General features: G+C 46.4%; 1 protein-coding gene across 1 annotated transcript in view; it reads left to right on the forward strand.

The window, feature by feature from the left end:
- The first annotated feature begins 643 nt into the window (after window positions 1–643).
- LOC142785332 (uncharacterized) overlaps window positions 644–22,790 on the forward strand; it is a 112,787-nt gene continuing 90,640 nt past the window's right edge. The window contains exon 1 of the mRNA XM_075883796.1: window positions 644–730. The gene's annotated coding sequence lies outside the window, so the exon portion shown is untranslated. The remainder of the gene's footprint in view (window positions 731–22,790) is intronic.

A 22,790-nucleotide genomic window follows, 5' to 3' on the forward strand; every position in this document is an offset into this window, starting at 1 on the left:
ACACGTACATACATACGCACCTACGTACCTATACATATACGCATTATGACATGCATGCTCTAACCGGGACGGATGCATACATATCTTCAATATCTGTTGCCCGAGCGAGTTATTCGATCGTCACGAGAAGCTTACGTCACTCGCCAGCATGGTTGGCAAAGAAGTTGGAGCTCACTCAATCAGTCTCACTGAGGAAATAAGTTTCGTGGTTAGGGCTTGCGTGGATCCAGACTTACTGCCCGAGTCGAGCGAGTCGACTCGTGAGTGGGTTTGCTTGCCTAGGCTCGTCAGAGCTCCATAGAAAGACGTTGGTCGCATAACATAGCTTACAATAAACGGTTTCTCGAGTTAATCTGCGCCGTTCTGAAGAACACAACAGTTTGTTGCCGTTTAGTGCCTTGAAGTGACCTTGGTTTTTGCATACTGACATTACAGAAGTCGATATATGCGTACATGTTTCGTTTACTGTTGGCCTCCTTTCAAGTGCATATTTATCGCATTGCTATGAAAGGTGTGTCTATGAAACTAGTACCCTGTTTTACTTTTGGCTGTATTGTTCTTTCGTGGAACAGCGCAAGTGTAATTATATGTTGTGGCATGGTGGTTTGTCATCAGTAAGTTTTCTTTTTCCTCCTCTTTGCAGCTGACGTCACAGTGAACCCCATCTTCGGTGATCAACGTGGACGTCGCACCTTTGAACCAGTAGCTTCTGCGGATAATTCTGCGACAGGTAAGAACCTCTGTTTCAAATGAAGAAATTGCGTCGTAGAGCTTGTACGTCTATAACAAATGACTGATTCGTTCGAAATGGTTTCGGCTTGCCATTTCGCGCGTACAAATTGAGATATTCGTCCGTCATTCGGAACATTCGATCGGAGCTCGACAAGAACGCTGATATACATTCTTCTGGGCTCCCTTTCCTTGACTCTTCGCAAAATACTTCCTCATTAAGGGAACAGTGGTATAGCGCGGGAGGAAAAAAAAATACGGACAACGGATAAAATGAAGACAGCGGCTATCCTCTTTCCACCGTGTTCCGTGTTTTTTTTATTGCACTATGAGTGATAACTGACATACAATTATGCCAAAGAAAGGTTAGAGCATAATATTAGAAGTAATTGTATGCAACTGTGAAGAAAGGAAAGGGAATGTAAAGTTAACTTGCCGTAGGTAAATGGACCGTACTTGCGACCTTCGAATAACGTGTTATTTTTCTTTCATCACATTCGCATTACAATTACTTCTAGCAATATCACCTGTATACTTTCTCTGGCATACTTATCTGTCAGTCCTCACTATTATTGTTTCTAGTAAAGAATACGAGCCCTTAAGTTTACCCTTCTTTCCTATATCACACTATGGTATCTGGAGTGGGATGACGAACAACCAATGCGCCAGAACTAATTCCACCTTTCTGGAGCACAGTGAGTCCATCGCTGAATGGATTCGAGGTGAATGTTGGCTTTCCGAGCCAGCACATCTGCTTGGTGCGCTCGTAGGTGATCTAGAGCGTCACGTTGCGGCATTGAAGTCTCGCCTACCGGAACATACATCAGCATGGTCACTGGAAGTGTGTCGTTTGACATTGACGATCATCTTCTGGTTTCCGAAGAAATGTTTCTTAAGGCTATAATTCATTTGGCCTATTCCACGCACTTTCCGTAATGGGGTGTCCTGGCCGAGTTATCTCGTTCCCCTCCATCGTATACTGTCGCGACCAGCGCAAGCCGATGCAGGTAAAATCATGGTAGTTGTAGGCTAAGGGAGGCCAATTTTGGTGATAGCGTAGCCGAGATTTTATTGCGGGCGATGATTTTATACAGTGTACGGGAGGTATTCACTCGCATCACGTGTGTGTGCGTGCGCAAACGTGTGTAGATCAGTGGCTTATATACAAGCAACAGACACCTAATAACTTAATACCACCATTCTTGCCGCACTTAGTTTTTCGCGCCAATGAATGCTGGCTCTCCGCTGCCACCAGTGCTGTTACATCACATTTCATCTTCATTGTAGAGCTGTTCACTTCGACATTTCACTTCTTTATATTCTTTTTTATTATTATGTTCTTCATCTTCCGTAGTCTCCTCATTCCATGTACCATCACATATAAAATTGCATGTTCACGTTACAAAAAACGAAGGTAAAAATTTGTTTTTCCAGTAAAGAGTGTCTGTCTGTCTGTCTGTCTGTCTGTCTGTCTGTCTGTCTGTCTGTCTGTCTGTCTGTCTGTCTGTCTGTCTGTCTGTCTGTCTGTCTGTCTGTCTGTCTGTCTGTCTGTCTGTCTGTCTGTCTGTCTGTCTGTCTGTCTGTCTGTCTGTCTGTCTGTCTGTCTGTCTGTCTGTCTGTCTGTCTGCCCGTCTGTCTCTGTCATCCGTCCTTTTCTTTTTGCTCCTGTAATCTGCTCAACGAGAAAAAGGTGAAAAACATGGAAATAGTCTGTACTCTAGTGAATTGCTTTCTTTCGTTGTTGTGCTGGAGCTTAAGGTACCGGACGCTAAATTTCTGTGCCCACTCACGCCTTCCTTCCCCTCTTTCTCTCTCACACCTATAGCGCTGGGCCAGCTCCCGCAAAGGTGCCATTTTCCCCCTTGAACAAGCCACTTCACTCAGTCTCCCACACCGTGCCTCCCTGTATACTTCCCCCTTTTAGTGAAAGTCGTTCGTTTCAATAAGTATAGGGGCAGACAACCAACTCACGCCGCTCCGTAAACGTAACTCGGCTGCGTAGAATGGTTCTTACTCCGACCATAAAAGCCGTGCTTTCCGAAATGACGTGTCCTTTGCTCGGTTCAGGAAACTTCAGCGGAGCTTGTCGAAGTTTGTTTCGCTGTAATCTCGACCCCACCTTGATTTCGCATTCTGTTCGCGACTTCATGGGCGCCATCACGATGATCGCAATTCCCGACTTCAAGCTCGGACTTGCGGGTTTCTCAGGAGCGAGGTAAACTGAAAAAAAATATTACGTTAATTTGTATTAGCGCGCTAGCCGTAAGGAATCCTAAATAAGCTAATATTACCGTGAGCGGAAGCGTTGATGTTGTTGGCCAACTCATCAGGCGTGTTATATTTTTGCGGCATTCTGTGAGCGAAGTGCCAAAACATCTTTTCACAGTCTGGGCACGTTTTGAAAAAAGTGTTTTGCAATCTAAATTGTTTTCTTGTTCTTTATCGTTATCGTTCTTTTGATCAGTAAGCAATTCATTATATGGGGAAACTACTGCACGTAGATAGGTGCTGAAATTTTTTAAGTTTACGGCGGCCAAATCGAGGAGGGTGCACATACGCTAACAGCCGACGTCCACAGACGGTAGCTCTATACTGAACGCACATTTCTGACTTACCAAATGTATATATATATATATATATATATATATATATATATATATATATATATATATATATATATATATATATATATATATATATATATATATATATATATATATATATATATATATTATATTTTGTGTGTGTGTGGGCGTCAGATTGTGGATGTGTCTTATCATGCAATAATAATAATAATAATAATAATAATAATAATAATAATAATAATAATAATATTATTATTATTATTATTATTATTATTATTATTATTATTATTATTATTATTATTATTATTATTATTATTATTATTATTATTATTATTATTATTAATAAATCCAGATGAAGTGATATCTGACTATGCAAATATGTGAACCCCGAAGGTGCAGTTTAGATGTGAATTCGTACTCTCGTCTCCTTGGAATGGCGAGCACTTCGGCATGCAACATCTGCGCCTGCGAGGAAACGCTTGAGCACATTCTATGTCATTGGCCAGCATACCAGACCGAACGACGTATTATGGAAGCCAAGCTCTGTCAGCTGCATTCACGGCCGATTACAGAAGAGAAGATCCTGGGACCTTGGCCGACGGCTTCCCATACGCGCAAAGCCACGAAAGCCCTCTTGTACTTTTTAAGGAGCACCAAACTTCACGACTGCTTGTGAAAGAACTGTGCGAGACCGTGCTGTGTAGTCTCGAGCTGACTATTTATGTGTCTCTTTCTTACTCTTCTTTTCTGTCTCTTTCCGTTCTATTATTCTCCTTTTCCCCCACCCCAAGTGTAGGGTAGCCAACCGAGCCAAGCTTGGTTAACCTCCCTGCCTTTCCTCTCTATTTAACTCTCTCTCTCTCTCTCTCTCTGAAAGGTTTAAAATGGGAGTTTATCCGGTGAATCCGAATTGCCAAAAGTGTTACGGGCGAGCGTTTACTTAACGTATTTTTATTAACCCGGAAACATGGAGCATGAACTGTAATTTAGCAAAGAGATGGGAAAGCCAAATCAGGGTGAAGTCTCCTGGTGGGGCAACCAGGTGGGCACGTGAGAACGTGATGATAATCATTGGGTTTTTAAAGTCCCAAATCGTCGATACGATTATAAAACCTCGATATGATCACGTGAGAGCATAAACCATCCATACTATAAGCATGCGCAGTATAGCGTAGCAAGGGGTGGAGAAAAAAGTGTGGACTAAGCAGCCCCTTGCACGACATATTCATGCATAACAAGGCAGGAGGTGGTAAAGCGAAGCAAGGTGGGGAGGACAATGGAAGGCAGGATGGGAGTAGGTGAAGCATGACCTCGTTGTGTATAGTACTATACGTACTAGTAGTATAGTGGTATAGTATAGCAAGGTTGCGGGAAAGGGAGGGTGAGGCGGGAAAGAAGGGAGAGGTTGAAGCATAGTACAGCCTTGTATATGATGCTGCAGCAAGAGTTCGGAAAAGGAAATGAGCGGGAGGAGGAGCGATGTGAGTGTGAGAAGGAGAACACCAACTACGCTGTTTTCTTCAGTCGTCGATACGGTGATTCGTGTTTGAAGTACGCACTAGTACCGGGATATCGCTATCGCGTTCAACTCATAAAGGTGAAGCTTTAGGGTCGGCCCTCATTTGTTTTTCGACTGAAGTACAAAGCACCTAGTCAAAGTAAAAATAAGTTTATCTCTCCTTTTTTCAAAAGAAGAAATTACAGATTCCCGTGCACAGGAAGGGAAGGGGAAGGCAGAGACTAGACGCGAGTGAGTGAGTGAGGGTACAGAGACGCCATGTCGGCCAAGGGCGCGACGGGATCGGTATGCGCCTCATTTCTCGGGCGTCAACGCATTCTACTCCGCATACGCGCTTTGTGCCTAACAGCGCTGCATGCAGCCGCGAACCCTCGCGCACAAGGAAGGAAAAAACAGGTGCGAAAAGAGAGAAACTCCGAACAGCGTCTACAGAATGGAAGCAGCGGACGCAAAAGATACACAAATTCAAATGACTATTTCTTTCAAGCTCGACGACTCCCCTCCATCCGTCCATTCTCTTCTCTGTGGGACATTGACGTGGTTCGAGATATTTGAGAAAACGATTTAACGCTTTCGTGTGTTTGTATGGCGTACGCCCAAAGGAAACGGGCGAGCCTTGGACGGTGCGCAAAAAAGCTGTTCGCGCTTCTTCTCATGAGTTTTTTTTTTTCTGTTCTTTGTTTCTCCTCGCTTTAGGGTACTGATGCTTTGAAAAAAAAGTTAAGAAAATAAGAATGAACATGTGCAGCGTATGGAGGTTTGCTCGAAGTAAACATCATTTAGGACAGGGACTGCTTGTCCACACTTTAACGCTGTGCCAGCTTTGCGGAGGCGTCTGGTTTGCGATAGTTTAAAAAAAAGTAAAAGAAAAGAAGAGTAAATGTCTTTCGGCGGTATCTCTCGTTATCCGCGCAGCAGCGAACGAAGAAATACTGGCGTAACGACTGAGTCTCGTCATTTGAAAAAATTGTAATGAAAAAATTGAAAGCCGCGTCATTTGCTTTGTCTGAAACATAATTTTAATGATTTTCGGAATTGTTGCTTTTAGTTTTTGTATATATAATATATATATCGTTGCTCTGCATAACGACAATTACGTGAACTACGGGGGACCAAGGCACGACATCTTGTTTCTTTGTTCGTCAATGTATCTGACGTCTTCATGCCCCACCCACGACAAACTTTTGAGTCTATCAGATAGAACAGTACTAAGACAATTAGTGCAATTCTCTCGAGGCGTTGTTTTTTTGTTACTCTTTTTTCTCCCGATGTCGCATTATAAACTGATCCTGAGAAACCCTGTTGTCATAATTAAATTTCTGTTGGTCATTCCCGCTCCCGGTCAATTTATTTTCGTGCCGCGCGAGCTTTTAATGACGTTCGCGTGAAGCGGTCATCTCTTTTGCGAATATTATCTTTTTCTAATCTCCAACCGAAATCGTAATTAAGCCACGCAAGCTAGCTTCGTTAAATTAATAAATTTTGCTCTCGTTAGACGTACAGTTCGTAAGGCTTTGTCGGTGTGGACTGCGCTAGAGAGCCACTACATTTACTCCATCGCGTGCGACTTCATTGTGTTCGATTCTCGCAAGCCAGTGGTTTAGCTGCACGCGCCAGACCACCCCACGTTACCATTTATTCGGCTTGACATTTCGCGAGACGGAGATCGCAGTATCGTCTCTTATATAGAGTGCACACTATGGAGTCCGGCCGTCTCTGCGAGAGCAGTTCTATCGAAAGACGCAATAACCTTTCGCGGGGGTTTCGTTGCACAAAGAGTGTGATGACGCTGCGTGTTGAGTAAAGTCTCACCAGAATCCGTACACTTCCCCTCCACGACCGTGTATATATCTGGACGTCGCCGCGTACATCGCGCCGTAATCGTGTGACGTAATTTATGGCCGCTCATGATGCCATTGACATCGTCAATGGCAATCAGAATGGTAATCAGAACGTTAGTTGAGTGGCTGGACTTGGTTGTTGTTCATGTCGCTTTGATGAATTAGAGCGGTGACGTGCCCTTTCATTCCTGCGTGGCTATACGCAGAACAACTCACTGCTATGTTTTGACCGAGGATCAGGATGACGAAGAAAGACTAAAGGACCCTTCGAACCGGCCACAGTGGTCTAGTGGCTAAGGCACTCGACTGCTGACCCGCAGGTCGCGGGATCGAATCCCGGCCGGGGCGGCCGCATTTTCGATGGAGGCGAAAATGCTGTAGCCCCGTGTGCTCAGATTTGGGTGCACGTTAAAGAACCCCAAGTGGTCAGCATTTCCGGAGCCCTCCACTATATGGCGCCTCTCGTATTCATATGGTGGGTTTTGGACATTTAACCCCGCCAATCATTAAAAGTGCCCCTCACTTTATTTGTCATGTAGTACTCCCCGGTGTTACTGGAGTTACGGTGATCGATCAGCTGCTGGCCACAAAGGTCGCCGGTTTCAATCTGGCTGCGGTGGTCACTTTTCGATGGAGGTGCAATCGTAGAAGCCCGCGCAATGTGTGATGTTATGCCAGTGCACGTTAAATAAACACCACGTGACCTCTCCGGAGCCCTGCGCTACAGCGTGCTTCATGATCGCATCATAGTTTTGGCGCGTGAAACCATACAAATAAAGTTTGTCATGTAACGTTTTGTGCCCGGGCAATATCTCTCGGGCTGGGATATCGCGTGCGGCTGCTAAACAACAGCCAGTTAATGAACTGTTTGTATTCACTCATCTTTTTTTTTTTTCATTTTTGGTCAGAAACGTTGGCAGCGCTTTGAGTTGTGAAATATGAATTATACTGTCACTTCGTTCATGTATATGGAGTGCAACTGTTCAGACTCGGAAGTTCAACAGCTGCAGGCATGTAAGCTGAATGTGTGTCGTACACGAAGTGACCACCGCTGAATAGTTGCGAAATTAATGCTGCCCATCAGAGTATTATACCCACAAATTCAGCACAAGAATGTTACGAAAGGGCCTCAAAAATGACGATTAATCAATCAAGCAACCAGTGAATCAGCATTTTATTTCTGCATCAGTGGCACTCAAAGGCGCTTGGTGGTCACGCTTGGCAGAGTATATAACCGTGGGCTTGACAACCTCAGGGAATGATTGTACAAGAAAAAAAAAAGACACACATGTACAACTCTTCACATGAAGGTCGCACATAAGCAATAACAAGTACAGCAACAACATAGACCTGTGAACATCAGCTACACATGCTAGAAGGCTATCTCATGTTCACAGAATCAGCTACAGCATACTCACTTTTTCTAAATATACAGCTATGGTGAGATGCAAACTAAGAAAGAGGCTGGCGAGCCCTGATGATCGTATAAGCGTGTGCAGGGTTTACGGGAGCGCGGCAGGGGAAGGAAGGGGGGGTTGAAGGTGTATCGCAACGCTTCCCTCCCCCTCTATCACATCGAAGTACGTGCTAGACTGGTTTCCCCCACTTAGGCGGAATTGAGAGGGGGGAAGCGGCCTCCCCCCTCTACCTCCTTCCTTTCAGTGTACACCTTATATGCAGATGATCGAAGCGCCACAGCCATGTCGCGCCTCGCAGCTTAAGAAACAGTGTCGCTAATCAAGTGGGTGATTTTCTCCAGCAGCTGGACCGTGCCGTCGCCCCGCACAGCTTATGACGTCAGTCCAGAGCGCGTGCTCATTGGTGCACGCTTTTGTGAATCTTGGAGGTGGAAAAGTTTGCTGCCTTCTAAAATTGTAACCGTGTGTAGCGTTTCACCTCTAATCTTTTATCCCACTGATTTCTTTCGGCCTATAAACAGTTGAGGGTAAGCGTCATTTCATAGAGCAGCGAGCTATAGCGAGAGAACCGTAGTTGTTTTCCGAAACAGATATCGCTCGCGTTTCTCGGCAAAATGTTCTCTGCGACTGACGACGCGCCTTGATGAATGTGAGTCATGCTGCGTGTGACTTCTCGTTGTTTAGTCTACAGTTGCTCCCATTGAGGACGTGTTGCAACAAGAACCAGAAATACCGCGAATCTCTCTGGGTGAATGTGAAGTGTCAAATTGTAGGTCAGCTTGGTTTTCGGAAGATATGCTGGGTTCATCTAAAGAACAATAGCTTTATGGCAAACTATGGCTGAGAACTGGGACTAACAACTAAGTATAAAGTTGCACAAATATATATACAAGGAAAACTAAGTTAAAAGGTCTACTCGATACAAAACATTTAGCTTAAGTTCAATTACCTCCAGTGGCAATATTGGAGAAAACCCGATGTTTGGAGACCAGCTTCGTCCCTTCTTCAGGGGGGTGACTCACATACTTATGTCAAAATGTTTACATTTAAAATATAGCGATATATGGAAGCCATTATATCCAGAGTAGCCAGTTACACTTACCATAAACAGATTGGCCCTTCGTTTCTCGTCGGGGGGGGGGGGGGCTATTTGTTGGGGGGGGGGGGGCAGTGATTTGTATTTTTCTAGTAAGTATATGTTATCTTAGTGACAGTCTCACGAACGGCTCATTTGTCAATAACATTGAGCAGTTGAGTGTTGAAGTCAAACATATGCGTGGAGAACCAGAACTATCGTTAACGGTGCATTGGCGAACATATATTCATTGATTGATATGTGGGGTTTAACGTCCCAAAACCACTATATGATTATAAGAGACGCCGTAGTGGAGCGCTCCGGAAATTTAGACCACCTGAGGTTCTTTAACGTGCACCCAAATCTGAGCACACGGGCCTAACAATATTTCCGCCTCCATCGGAAATGCAGCCGCCGCAGCCTGGATTCGAACCCGCGCCCTGCGGGTCAGCAGCCGAGTACCCTAGCCACTAGACCACCGCGGAGGGGCGAACATATATTCAACCGACTGTCGACTACTACGGAGACAATGAGAAGTAAATGCGCGTTTAATTTTATAGTTCAGCATATGTTTGCTGTACAAAATTATTAAAGGGATGTTTTTTTTTTCAACTCCGCTTTGTATTCGAGTTAAGGCTTACACTAAATTGCCTTAGAAGTGTGGCAGCTTGGGCTAGTTGGTATGGCATGACGATAGTTGTAGCGCGAGAACAAAACGACGACACAGAGACCTTCGTGTCCTTCTTGTCTCTGTGTCTTCGTTTTGTTCTCGCGCTTTAACTATAGTCAGACTAAATTGCCGCTTCGTTTGGGCATCTTCAGGGAAGTCGCGTGCTTTTTCAGGGTTTACTCCGCGATTGTTACTTGATTGTTAGCTCGGTAGCATGCGAGAACTTCGATTAAAATAGCATTAAGGTAAGATAAAGCGAATTATGGAAACGTGACTTTACTCTGCCATGCAAATCCCCCTTACACAGAAACCGTTCTGAGTAAGAGTGAAGCTCATGAAATTCCTATACTTAGGATCTTTTTATGAGATATTAGTCATTTTTAGCGTTTGCGCACCTAGCATAGCATTCGGAATAACGTGACGTGAAGCTTCAATATCGATTCTAGTGACTTGCCGGATCTGTATGTGATTCACTAGCGATCCTCTTGAATAGACAGATTTAGTTGAGCGTCCACAGCAGCTCTGCGGACACTTGGCTAAATCTGAAAAAATATGTTGCACGAAAACGACAAGTGCGTATCCCGCAAGCCGGACAAGACGACGCACGTCGCGGCAAAAGAGACGCTTGCTTATCAAGTGGAAAACTTCACGGAAACATACGCGGCATTCAAAGGGGACTTTGTGTACATTTCAAGAAAAAAAAATGATGTGGCCTTCTGTACATTTCGTCCGAATTGAGTGTCGCCTCTAGCGTACGTGCCATGCGCTACTCAGCTTCGATGGCCATACAACTTCACAGAGCGGCATGCATAGCTCCGTGATAGATCGAGTGGTAACAGCGGCACCGTCCCTTTCGGTTTCGCCGCTCTCACCGTCTCCACATGGTACCCCGTCACCGTGGTATATTGGCCATGGTGCACGACGGCTGACCCGCAGTTCACGAAAGCGAAGCCCGGCCGGTGTGGACGCACGTTTTAGTGAGGCTAACATGCTCGAGGCCCGTGTACCTGTAGATGTAGGTGCATGTTGACGAACACCACATGTTCGAAGTTTCTGGAGCCCTAGACTACGGCGTCTCTCGTAATTATATTGCGGTTTTGCGACGTTAAATCCCAACGAGTATATCATTACGCGTCCGTACAGTGCATAAGGACTGTGATTTTTATTCTCGTGGCTCGATCGTTGGCTTATATACACGGAGCCCGCAGACTTGACTGTATACTGCGCATATTTGCTTACTTGAAGTGCTGCGTTCTTGGTGTGAAAACATCCATAACCTCAGATGCTCGGAAGGAGCATCTGAGGTTATGGATGTTTTCGAGCTTCCTTCAGCTAGCTAAAAGGAAGCTCGTCTAGCGTTACCTCGTAGCAGACAGCCTCGTTTGGTTTACAATAAACGCCTTGCGCGCCGTGTACATTCGCCGCTGATCGTTCTGGCGTTCGCAAGCAGCGTGCTGGGCAGCGGCTCGATTAAGGAATAACGAGCGACTAACGAAATGTGAAACGTAAGAACGAGGCGGCACGTTTTTTTCTTTTTCGATATCGCGAAGTGGTATCTCCGAATCGAGGCCCTCGTTCTGACTCAGTTAAAAATAGTAAACGCGGCGTGTAACAATATAAAAGAAAACAGTAATGACAGCGCCGAAAAGGCGAGCATTGGGAGCGCTAATCGCGATTGGAACCGTGAAGGGCTCTCTGAGCTTAGCAGCGATTCGGAGAGCGAAATGGTGGTGGTAGTGGTTAGAAGAACAAAGAAGGCGAATAATTTCTGCAGCCCGGTATAGGAAGCACGGCGCAGCGCCTCGAAACAGCCGGGCGTAATATACGACTGCGGGATCCGTCTTTCCCATTCCATTGTACGGGATGGCGTGATGTACGGATTAGCGCTCCAAATTGTCGCCGCCGGCGTATTTCTACATCGGGAGTTTTTGGCGTACCCCTACATATATCGCTTTCGCTTCTCTGAAACAATCGCCATTAATTATTTCGCGGTATCCGAATTTCACCATCGCGGCTTCTTTCTTTCGCGCCGTGGCATGGTTTCGATTCTCTCGGACCGTATACTCTGTACACTGGACGCAATCCGTGCAAAGTGTCAGAGTAGTCATTCGTTCATCTTGAATGCATTCGTGCATACGCGAAACAAGTTTGTAGAGTTTCCTATTTCCCTCTTTCTTGGAATCGCCGAATGAGTGCGCCCGAGTTAATGGCCGTTGTCATTTGCTTCGTTGTTTGTGTTGCTCACGTCTTGTTGAGATTTTTGAATGCGGTGTAGTTGCAGCCAACTTAAGGAAGTAATTGCAAGAGCTGCGCTGCTCTGCAGTGAACACGTCACGGGAAAAATGCGAACGTGGGCTTTCGTTTAGTGATGGGTATGGCTATTGTGCCCCGCCATGGTGGGCGAGTGGTTACGGTACTTGGCTGCTGACCCGCAGGTCGCAGGATCAAATCCCGGCTGTGGCGGCTGCATTTCCGATAAAGGCGGAGATGTTGTAGGCCCGTGTACTCAGATTTGGGTGCACGTTAAAGAACCCCAGGTGGTCGAAATTTCTGATGTCTCCGCCGTAGTGGAGACGCCGGAGCCCTCCACTACGGCGTCTCTCATAATCATATGGCGGTTTTGCGACGTTAAACTCCACAAATCAATCATTCATGAGTATGGGTACTAATTCCGTGGCATTAATTTCGCATGGACAAATCTAGGAGTCTCTCTCCTCATGATACGCGAAAATAGAATGGCTTCCGCATCGGCGTCCCCCACCGGCGGTGTCAAACCGAGGAACGTGAGGAACAATCGCTTGATCACGCCAGACTGCGAGACGTCAGTTGGCGTCATTCGCGTCACATGACGTCATCGCATGACATCCTAGCTTCGTCAAAGGTGCATCTGATCACGGAGGCCTCAAAACCACGTTATGTGGAGTAGTAGTAGTAGTAGTAGTAGTAGTAGATTAGTACAAAACCTTATTATTACATAAACCAGGCCAGCTAGCACTCGAGTGCCGCGTAAGAAATATACAAGGTGAAGGGCGTAGCCTGTCCCGCACGGTAGCACCCCTATAGCCATCAGTTCAGCTCTGTGCAGGTTATGGTTGGGCGTCGCATTTACCAATGCGTACGCGTTCCGCGTAGGAATGGCTGACACTGCTGCATGCGACCATTGTGGCAGTGATGAAACAACTTGGCACATTCTGTGTGAATGCCCACAATACTGCTCGCAGAGACAGTCACTCTGCAATGCACTAGATGAACTGGACAACCAGCTTCTTTCGGAAGAAAGACTCCTGTGCTGCCGACAGGACTTTATGTCGCAGAAGAAGGCTGTGAAGGCGCGCATGCGCCTCTTGTGTTCAACTGGCCTGTCCAAACGACTGTGATCGGAACTCCCTGAATGTGTGCGCATGTGTTTTTTTTCTAATTTATTTTATATCTACCTATATCCATCCTCTTTCTGACCCTTTTCCCCACCCCGTAGAGGGTAGCAAACCAGTTCGTCTAGGTTAACTTCCCTGTCTCTTCCTTTTATTTCTCTCTCTCTCTCTCTGTGTTGATCAGTCGCAGCTGATCCACCAAAGCCGGGCTAGACAGCAGCGCCTCCCATTCCTCCCATGTGCCATTGATGTCGAGCTCATCGACGTGTTCTGCGCACTCCCACGTGATGTGAAAGAGTCTTGGGGTGGCTCCATGCCATGGACGTATGTCTCTGTATGCCGTGAGGCATAGATTAGGCTGGGAGTGTGCAGATTTATACAAGTGTTTGTCTGCAATCTTCTTAGCGCGATCGCATCCGCAGTGCTGAGCTTGCTATGTGGGCGTCGGTATATATAGCTGCCTATTTTATCCGTATCTAAGCATTGTTGCGTAACAAGAATCCAGACGTCGTTTTACGCAGAAATATTTCAAAGTGTGACGGGTCAAGTTGAGTAGATCGCCTGCATATGAGAAGCAGAAGAGTATGGCTCTCCACTTCCAGTCGTCTTAGGTGAATGCATAGGAGACGGTGGCAGTTTTTGTCGCAGTCATTCAGTAGCAAGTTGAACAACTCGCTCTCAGTTTCGCTAAATATATGCAACGTCAAGGTGAAGGCGATGCACTCTTTGTGTTTGGCTATATAAAAATATAGCGGATAAGCACAGCCATGCACGTGATTCTTCGTGTCAACGGTTGCCCAAATGAGGAAACAACCTCTTTGGTCGTATTTCGATATCGGCGAAATGTTTATGGCCCGTGGCGTGTGTGACGACAGTGCGTGTTAAAAAAAAACACCTAGGTGGTCAAAATTTTTGATATCCGCCACACAGCATTCCTCATAATCATACTGCCAGGCTTTTTTTTAGTTGTTATCGCGACATTACATATGTAAGTGCTGCTTTGCGCAACCATGCCGGTCGACTCAAGAACCATCGAGATAATCATAGAACCTTCGGTTGCGGTAACACCAACGACGGGAACATTACAGATTCTTCTGGAACTTGCGTGGTTGTTAGCGATAGCGCTGAAATATTCGATGACGCATGTATAAAATCTCACGCTCGTCATCGCTTGTCAGTTGATTGACGGCCGACATTCACTTCGTCGCTATCAGTGACAGTGTACCGCTGTAATCTGACTTTTCATTGACCAGCCACAAGTTGGCCAAAAATTTCACTGATGGGTGCGAAGCAGCAGCGTTGCGCACGGGTGGCCTCACGGGGTGAACGGCGCTAACGCGAGTGCTGTGGTGAGCGCCGAAAGGTTCGTTTCAAGGGATAATTGGCGTAGGTCCGGTCGTTTCTTCATAGTAGACACGGGCGCTGTACCGGAGCTTGCGCGTGTTTTGACTCGACTACCACGGCATTGTGATCGGTGAAGTGCTCGCTGAGCAGTTCCTGCAGACATTTGACGTCGAAGTTGGCCAAGACCAGATCGATGCAGGTTCTCTTACCGTGGTGGATAGTTGCTGTTCCACCAACACGCACTGCAGCGAGTGCACATCACGTATGTCGGCTCGGGTCGGGTTTCATGCGCGTGAACCGACGAGTCGGCAGTGTAGCGAGCGGCGGTCGTGGTAGCGGCAGGTGTTGCGGGCGAAGGGCCTTTCCGCGCGCTACTCGCGCAGCTGCAACGCTCGTGTTTGGACCCCTGCCGCACTCAAGTGGAGGATAAAAGAGCGTCGCCGATTCGCTCATCCCCCTCTGCCCCGCGCTTGGGTTTGGCAGGTGTCCCGGCACATGCGTTGTGACTGTGCGAGTAGCGCGTGGAAAGGCCCGAACGGACAAGGCAGCAGCTGCGGGCGATGCGGCGAGCGCGCGGCAGGCAAGGAAGAGAGTGACGTCAGTGCGCACTGCGAGGGAAACGTAACGTCAATGCGCAGCTGTGGTGTGACCGAGTTGGCACCGCTCCAACACCTGCGGGGATGGGAGTGTGTTGCTGAGCGTTTGTACGGACGCACGGAGAGACAGCGCTACGCAGGCTAGTCAAAGAGTTGCTTCGAATCTAATAAACAGTTTAATATTCAACCCAGTCTGCTCTTTTCATCGACGTCGCGACCCCGGGACAAAAGACCATGGTTTTGACGCGTAAAGCCTCAGATACTTGTAATTATCACCAATAAGGTTCAATTGAGACCGCACAACCAATTTCAGGAGACCTACACCAGGAGTGCTCTTCGGCCGCGTACATGCGACAGCTTCCATTTAGCCACCCCGAAAGCTGAACGGAAAAATGTCTCGTAGCAGAGCTATACTTAGTGCTGGCGTTGGACACAGCGGATACTGTTCCGTCTCCAATAACACACCCAACCCGTCTCTCTGATATTTCTATCTTTGACATTTCGATAGTTTGTGCGACACGTCGCCTGCGCACTGGAACAAAGGATGAGCACTGCAAATATCGCAACGCGTCGTAAACGGGGTCAACGCGTTTCCGAGCCACTGTGTAGTCCTTAAACGCGTTGAGAGAGAGGACCAGACCTAAGGAGAGAGCTTCTGGCGTCTGGATGCGGAGCGTCGTTCACCCGCAGACATAGTTTACTAAAATTAATTCTGGCGCTGCGATCGTTCAGCGACCACGAGAATGATGGGTAGTGTATACATAGATTTGCTTAATATTTGTGCTTACGGGCTTTTAACGCAGTTGTGGCTTCGTTTAAGGCAGCGTTTTGGTTTCAGTTTTGAATAAAATAACAAGCCGTTTTGAAGTTCGTGACCGGATTTGAATTGGTGAACCTAAAAGGTTAAGGGAGTAAAGCGCAACCGATAAACTATTGCTGATTGTTGTTCCGTGACATAGCAGCTACAAGCCATGCGATGCGATGGGGAACGTAAAGTGCGAAGACTAGGCAAATCCCTGTACTACCCATAATTCCCATGCTCGCTGAACCGGCGTGCGTTGTAGCTCCCATGGTAGCTCCCATAGACAGTATAGTGCTTGAGTTCCCTCTAGTGTGTTTATACGAAACTGTATGCCCGCTGATACTGCGTTTTCGCTATAAATGAGGTGACAGCTGCGACCCATTTTAAGCGAGGTTGTTGACGGCGTAGCGGCCGCCAACGCTTTATAGCCTACAGCCCGTAACCCAAGTATGACCCCGGTTCTATAATTGCGCACCGTCGCCCTTTCAGGTGATTGCCCGTACCACTATAGCCTCGGGCTTGTATTAAATTTGTTCGTGTCATATTAGCCCGTGGTGTAGGCTTGCACCGCGCGCGGCCGTAGGCTACGCCGTTTAGCGCGACTCAGCTCTCCGAAAACAGAACGATTCACTGCGAAATTGCACGATCATCGATTAACATCTCGTGCATCTGGTTCCCTGCTGTTGAAGAAAAAAAAACTACTTTGAGCATACAACGTTCTGTAAACGCGGCGCAGGAAACCAGATCTTCTCGCAGAGTACTTTAGCTGTTTAAATAAATGTCTAGGAGAACTACTGAAAATATGCCACGCCTTATATTCTACACATGAACTGTTGAGCTTGTGGTGGTGCGCCGTTAACCGTAGACAAAAAAGTATCGTCATCATGGAATCGGCATGCACTCTTCTTCTTTCTCTTCAGCTTCGCTCTCAGAAGACACGCGTCCATTAGTTCCAGTATGGGCAGCGATAACTTTAATTGGTGAGAGACAGAAAGACAAAAAAAAAAGATCGCAGCATATCCACAAAGTGAATGATGACGAGTGGGCGAAGAAGCTCCGGGAGATCATTAAACCCCGTACATTACCCACTTGATCATGCAAATGCGTGCCAACACGTGTGTACATCATGTACAAAGTTGTTTATTAATCACAATGCGCCTATGGTCTTGAGATGAATATCTGTATTGGTACCCATATAGGCATAGACATCCATTCATATGGGTATCCAAATGAATATAGATATCCAGTCGATGAGAGTGACGATTTGGGCTTGTTGGTATGGTAGCATGATAATACATGGTAGCGCCGACTAAGGACAAGGCAATTGTCTTCAATGTGCCTTCTCTTGTCCGTCCGTGTCACTTGTCTGCGCTACCATATATATTATCATGGATATGCAGGGAACATGGCACGACCCTAAATAGCTTCGCCTTAAAAAAAAAGACAGAAACTGGGGAGAGAAATTTTTGGCGCGACGGTACTCCGAAGGTGAGGTTCGTAACGACTCGGCTATTCAGGAACGCCAGTAGAACACTGCATATAGCATTCTCTAGTTCACTACAGCAAAGGGGGTGGGAATTAAAAGTAAGAGGGGAAAAAAGGAAGGGATGGAGCAAAGCTTACACCGATGAAAAGGGAGAAATCGCACGGGAAAAGAGCGAATGAGAGACAGGGGGAAAGAAAAAGGTGAAGTGGAACGCAGCAATGGAGAGAAGAGAGAAAGCGAAGAACGATAAAGAAAGATTGAAAGAGGAAAAAAAGCAAGAAATATAAATAGAAACCAAAAAGATAGAAAAGAGACAGAGACATGACAGGACATTAAAAAGTCAAACAAGCCATCCCGGCTCCGCGCGTCCTCCTTGTGTGGCACCACTAGAACGAAGATGTCCTATTAGGGGAATTTAGCTTGTACGTATACTTCTTTACGTTACCATGTTGCCGGATAGAATCTGCGCATGCGCAAGTCCTTACGTGACGTAAACTACCCGCCGGAGAAGCTTTACGTTTGCAGCCATATCCCGCAATTCCACCTTCGTTCGTAGGAACTAGCGATATCCGCATTGCGGAGACACTATAACCTTCGAGTCAAAATAAGCCTAAGGGCGAGTGCCAATTGCGATTACATTGTTTCAGCCGGATTACCAAAGCTAGAATGGCGTAAAACATCGAAGCCGTAAATGTGTAGACCCTTGACAAGCTGAATAGGTGGCGCCATCTAACAAGGTAAACATTAATTAGGCAATCACAAATTCTTGCTGCAGAAACATCGTGCATTGTACGTCTGGTGCAAAAACTTCGAAGCAGCGTTATAACGAATTGGTTACCTTTTCAATCATTTGCACAACAAAAATATTACGTTTAAGGCAACGTGCTCATGACTGTGGTCGCACCAAGATTCACAAGATGTCGACATCATCGTTGCAGTGACCTTGTACTTCACACCCTTTTAAGCATACGGGCAGATTGCGTTATAAAAAAAACGTCTCGTGATTATGCCTGAGCTGGGATTCAATTCTAACTTGAAAATAGTTTAAATGTAGTTAGCATCGTCATTTATGGTTGACTGGAACGTAAAGGTGTACGTTTAGGGTGTTTAACGTCACAAAACCACGATATGATTATGAGAGACGCTGTAGTGAAGGGCTCCGGAAATTGACCACCTGATGTTCTTTAACGTGCACTGGCATCGCACAGTACGCGGGGCTCTACCATTTCGACTCCATTAAAGTGCGACCACCGCGGCTGGGGTCGAAAACGTGACCTTCAAGTCGGCAGCCGATCACCCTAGCCACTGATCAACCAGGGTGAACTAAAGGTATACATTTACCTACGTACGTATACGTTTACGTGTGGAGAGCCAGAACGTTGATGAAGATGCATTCTGGTAAGACCGTAAACGCGAACCGGTATCCGGTAACACGCTAGTTCAATAAAGTATACGAACAAGCCAAAAGCCCCTAATATTTTTTTTGAACGTACGGTATCATTCTGGTTTGAACACACGCTTAGTACCAGCATGCGCTGGCCACGGGAGGCGCTTCTCGCCAACGTCGTCAGTACGCACGAGCCTTATTGTGGTCATCTACTGTGGCCGTGCCGCAGGGAAGCTTGGTCACTGAGCAATTGCATGGTCACTACAATTAATATTGCTCCTAAACATGCTAGCCTTGCTTCGTAAAGCATTCGAATATGTTGCTGTCGTATTCATTGCTTCGCCCTTTTGGTGAAACTAACATTTTTAGAAGCGAAGCATCTTATGAGAGAGCTTGATCCGGTGGCGTCTGCGCTTCACTGCGCATGCGCCCACCTCTCACTCTTTCTCTCTCTCTCTCTCACCTCCTACGCTCCCCCTTCTTTCTTTTTTAGGCGTCGCTCTCCGCGGTGATAACACCCCTAAGTGCGCATGCACGTTCCATTTCTCTCTCTCTCTTCTAAGCTCGTTTTCTCTCGTCTCACAACGCCGACGCAGGCAGTGCCTGCTAGCGAGTTTCTTGATAAAAAAGAAAAACAAAAAAACGACTGCTCTCGCTGGACAACCGCTCACTGGCCACTGGATCTTTACCTCCAAAGTATACTGCCGGTGGGAGATTGCTCCTCCGCGTTTTTGAACAATGAGAATTCGCAGCGTGCGCGTTAACTAAAAGTGGACTGAAGGTATCTGTGTCCAATAGGTGTCTTCTGTCTCTCATTGCCCATTAGCAAAGCGATGGGCAGGTTCCAGTAGGAAACACCGGTTCATCATTGCGTGCTTTGCGCCTCCCCAGGTTTTTCTCCTGCGCGAAGCCGCGATGAGCGTCAGCGTCAACGCCGCCGCCACCTGTGTAAGCGATAGTGCCCGCTGCTTCGCATCTACGCAAGGTTCCCTTTAGTGGGCGATTTTGTAATTTTTTGTGCGGCTGAGGAAGAGGGAGCAGAAGAGGGCTGAAAAACAGCTTTTCGGCTCACGTAACAAACCAAAGGAAGAGACTGTTAGAACCTCTCCGTAGGTTGGCTCTGAAGCTATCCCTTCCGGTGGTCCTTTCCTTCGGAGCAACTGAAAAGGGATTTACCCACAGGAACGTTTGCGAGGTTGAATCCGATTTTCTAAAGGCAACAAAATGAATAGAATGTTTACCAATTGGTTCTTCGTTAAACATCCTTATCCAAATATTCCGGCTGGTAAAACAATTCCGTTTCAGAAAAGAGGCACCATCCCTTTCATGGCCGATCCCCCGTGGTGGGTTGCGCAAGGACCCTGAGGAACAAACAAACAAACAAACAAACAAACAAACAGACAAACAAAGAAACACACAGGCATCAGCGTGACTATGCCACGAATACTTCAAGCAGAATGAATGAATAAATAAATGAATAAATAAATAAATAACTAAATAAATAAATAAATGAATATGAACACTGTGATGATAAGATTGAATTGTGCTAGAAGTTAGGCTGTTGAGAGAGAGAGGAAGAAGAAAATACAATTGACTGGAGCTACTCTTCCTCGCCAGGATCTGTCGAACCAACCATATACTGGCTCAATAAAAAACGGAGCTGTCCTTCCAAAGGAAATCGATAAATAATTTTCCTTTCGAGACGCACATCTTTTCCGCAAACAATGGCGTGGGCTTCATATCGAGCCGGTGAGGCAGGCCCCGTCTTGCTGGTCTTCCGTGCAACTGCGTGTTTTTACTGCGTGTTCTTACCGTCACGGTTTTAGTCGCTGCAGGAATAAATTGGATTCGCTCGCGGCTGCGATCACTTGTTCTTGCATTCCGACTCATTGTTCGACCTGCTTATTTACCGATTCATCGGTGCACTCACACTCTCATTGGGCGAAGCACGCTTCAACTGCATTTTTTATTTATTTAGTAAATATCCAATGTACTGCCCGCCTGTGAGAGACTTTTAGCAAGAGGGCTTACAAACGTGAGGAAAAGAAAAAAAAACGTTGTGTAGAGTATCAAAGCTTCAACAGAATGAAACAACATCCAATTAAAGAAATATGCTTAACATGTCGGTCAGTTAAAGTGGGTACAAAAAACGCACGATTTCGTACAATAATATCAGGGGTTTTACGTCTAAAACCACGATATGATGATGAGAGACGCCGTAGTGGAGGCTCCGGAACTTTTGGCTTTCTGGTGTTCTTTAACGTGCACTGAAATCGCACGGTGCACGGGCTTCTATCATTTCGTCTCCCTCGAAATGCGGCCGTTGCGACCGGGATCAAACGTGTGCAGCCGAGTGCCGTATATCCACTGTTCCACCGAGGCGTACCACCATTTCGTACAGAGTTAAAGCTTCAGCAAAACGAAATAGCACACAACTGACCCGCAGCTGCGGCGGCTGCATTATGGCAAAAATGCTTGAGGATGATACGCCAAGTGGTCTACATTTCCGGAGTCCGACTCTACGGTGTCTCAATCACGTTGTGGTTTTCAGACGTAAAACCCCGACAGTTATTATTAGGACAGAATTGAAGAAAACATTAACCACGTGTAACCCGAGGATCGAAATGCAGCATTTTGTGCTATCAATGTGAAATCAAGTCAAATTAGGAGATGCCGGACAGACTGTTTCACAGTTTGTCCCGCATCTCATAGTTTAGCATGATTTCACATTCATAGCACATTATGAGACCGACGTGATTTATTTTATGAGACAAACATAATGAAATTTAGTGTAAAAGTTGTGTAGTTCAAAAATTGGGTGCGTAAACAAACGTGTCTAAAATTACGTGTTTAGTAAAGTATATAGTTCACTGCTCGTGCGTAGAAAATTCTGCTATTCTTCTCACTGTGTCACACGGGCACAGCATGGCGCGAACTTGCATGGTGGCCACAATTCACAGTCTTGACTCTTTCGATCTCGCTCTACATTAGCCTCGATCTGCTCTCTCCCCGTGGAGGCATGAACGAGCTCTCGGTTCGTCGAGGATCACAACTGTGTCAAAGTGTCACCGGCGGGTCGCAGCGGTTATAACGCTTGCACTCTTTGAATAGCGCAACTCGGTAAGAGTCTTGGGCGCGGGCCGAGTTGAAACGGAAGCTTTGTGTGTATGAATGAAGGGGGGGAGGGGGGGGGGAGGGGGGGAATCACTTGTGCGCGCGCCTCCTGTATCGTGTGCGGTGTGACTATTCATAGAATCATTCAACGCTTTGAAAGTATCTGGTACCGGTAAAAACCTTTGCAGCCTTGCTGGTGAGATAGAGTTCTTCTAGACCGGCGGTCTGGAGCTCACTTCAGCTAGCGGGCAGCAGCAACCAAGTTCAGTGTACGGCAAGGTCTATAGGACAGGGAAAAAAGTTGGAACTGATGTTAACACGCGTCCGAGTTAGGATTTATTATTCCAAATGGCGGATTGCATCAGGACAGGAATAGAAAAGGACACACACAGGCTCAGCGCAATGCTGTGTGTGTCCTTTTCTCTGTACCTACCGTGATACGCTACGCCATTTAGAATTAGCACAGAAGATGGGGGGGGGGGGGGGAAGGGGGGTTCAACCAAGGTTTAGCCAGGTTGACATCTGAAAGGTCTTTCTCCATATTTCATATGTGGGCGATTTTTTAAGAGCGTATTCGACGTCAAGTTCTGATAGTACTGACCGTCGAAATCGCTTAAACCTGGAAGCTGACTGCGAGACAGCGTTCTCGTTACGTGACTATGTTTTAAGACCTATGTTCCACATGGGGATTATAACGCAAAAAGTATTAACACTCAAGACCGGACACGTCTTGTAGCTCATGAACATAGTTGTTAACAACAACAAAAAAAGAGGAAATGGGACGAAGATAGTCATGTGCGTTTGGGGCTGCTAGCGGTAGATCCGAGGGCCCGTGTTTGATACCGCTGTTCTA

The sequence above is a fragment of the Rhipicephalus microplus genome, unplaced genomic scaffold (genome assembly GCF_043290135.1).
Source record: "Rhipicephalus microplus isolate Deutch F79 unplaced genomic scaffold, USDA_Rmic scaffold_21, whole genome shotgun sequence".
NCBI classification, from domain to species: Eukaryota; Metazoa; Arthropoda; class Arachnida; order Ixodida; family Ixodidae; genus Rhipicephalus; species Rhipicephalus microplus.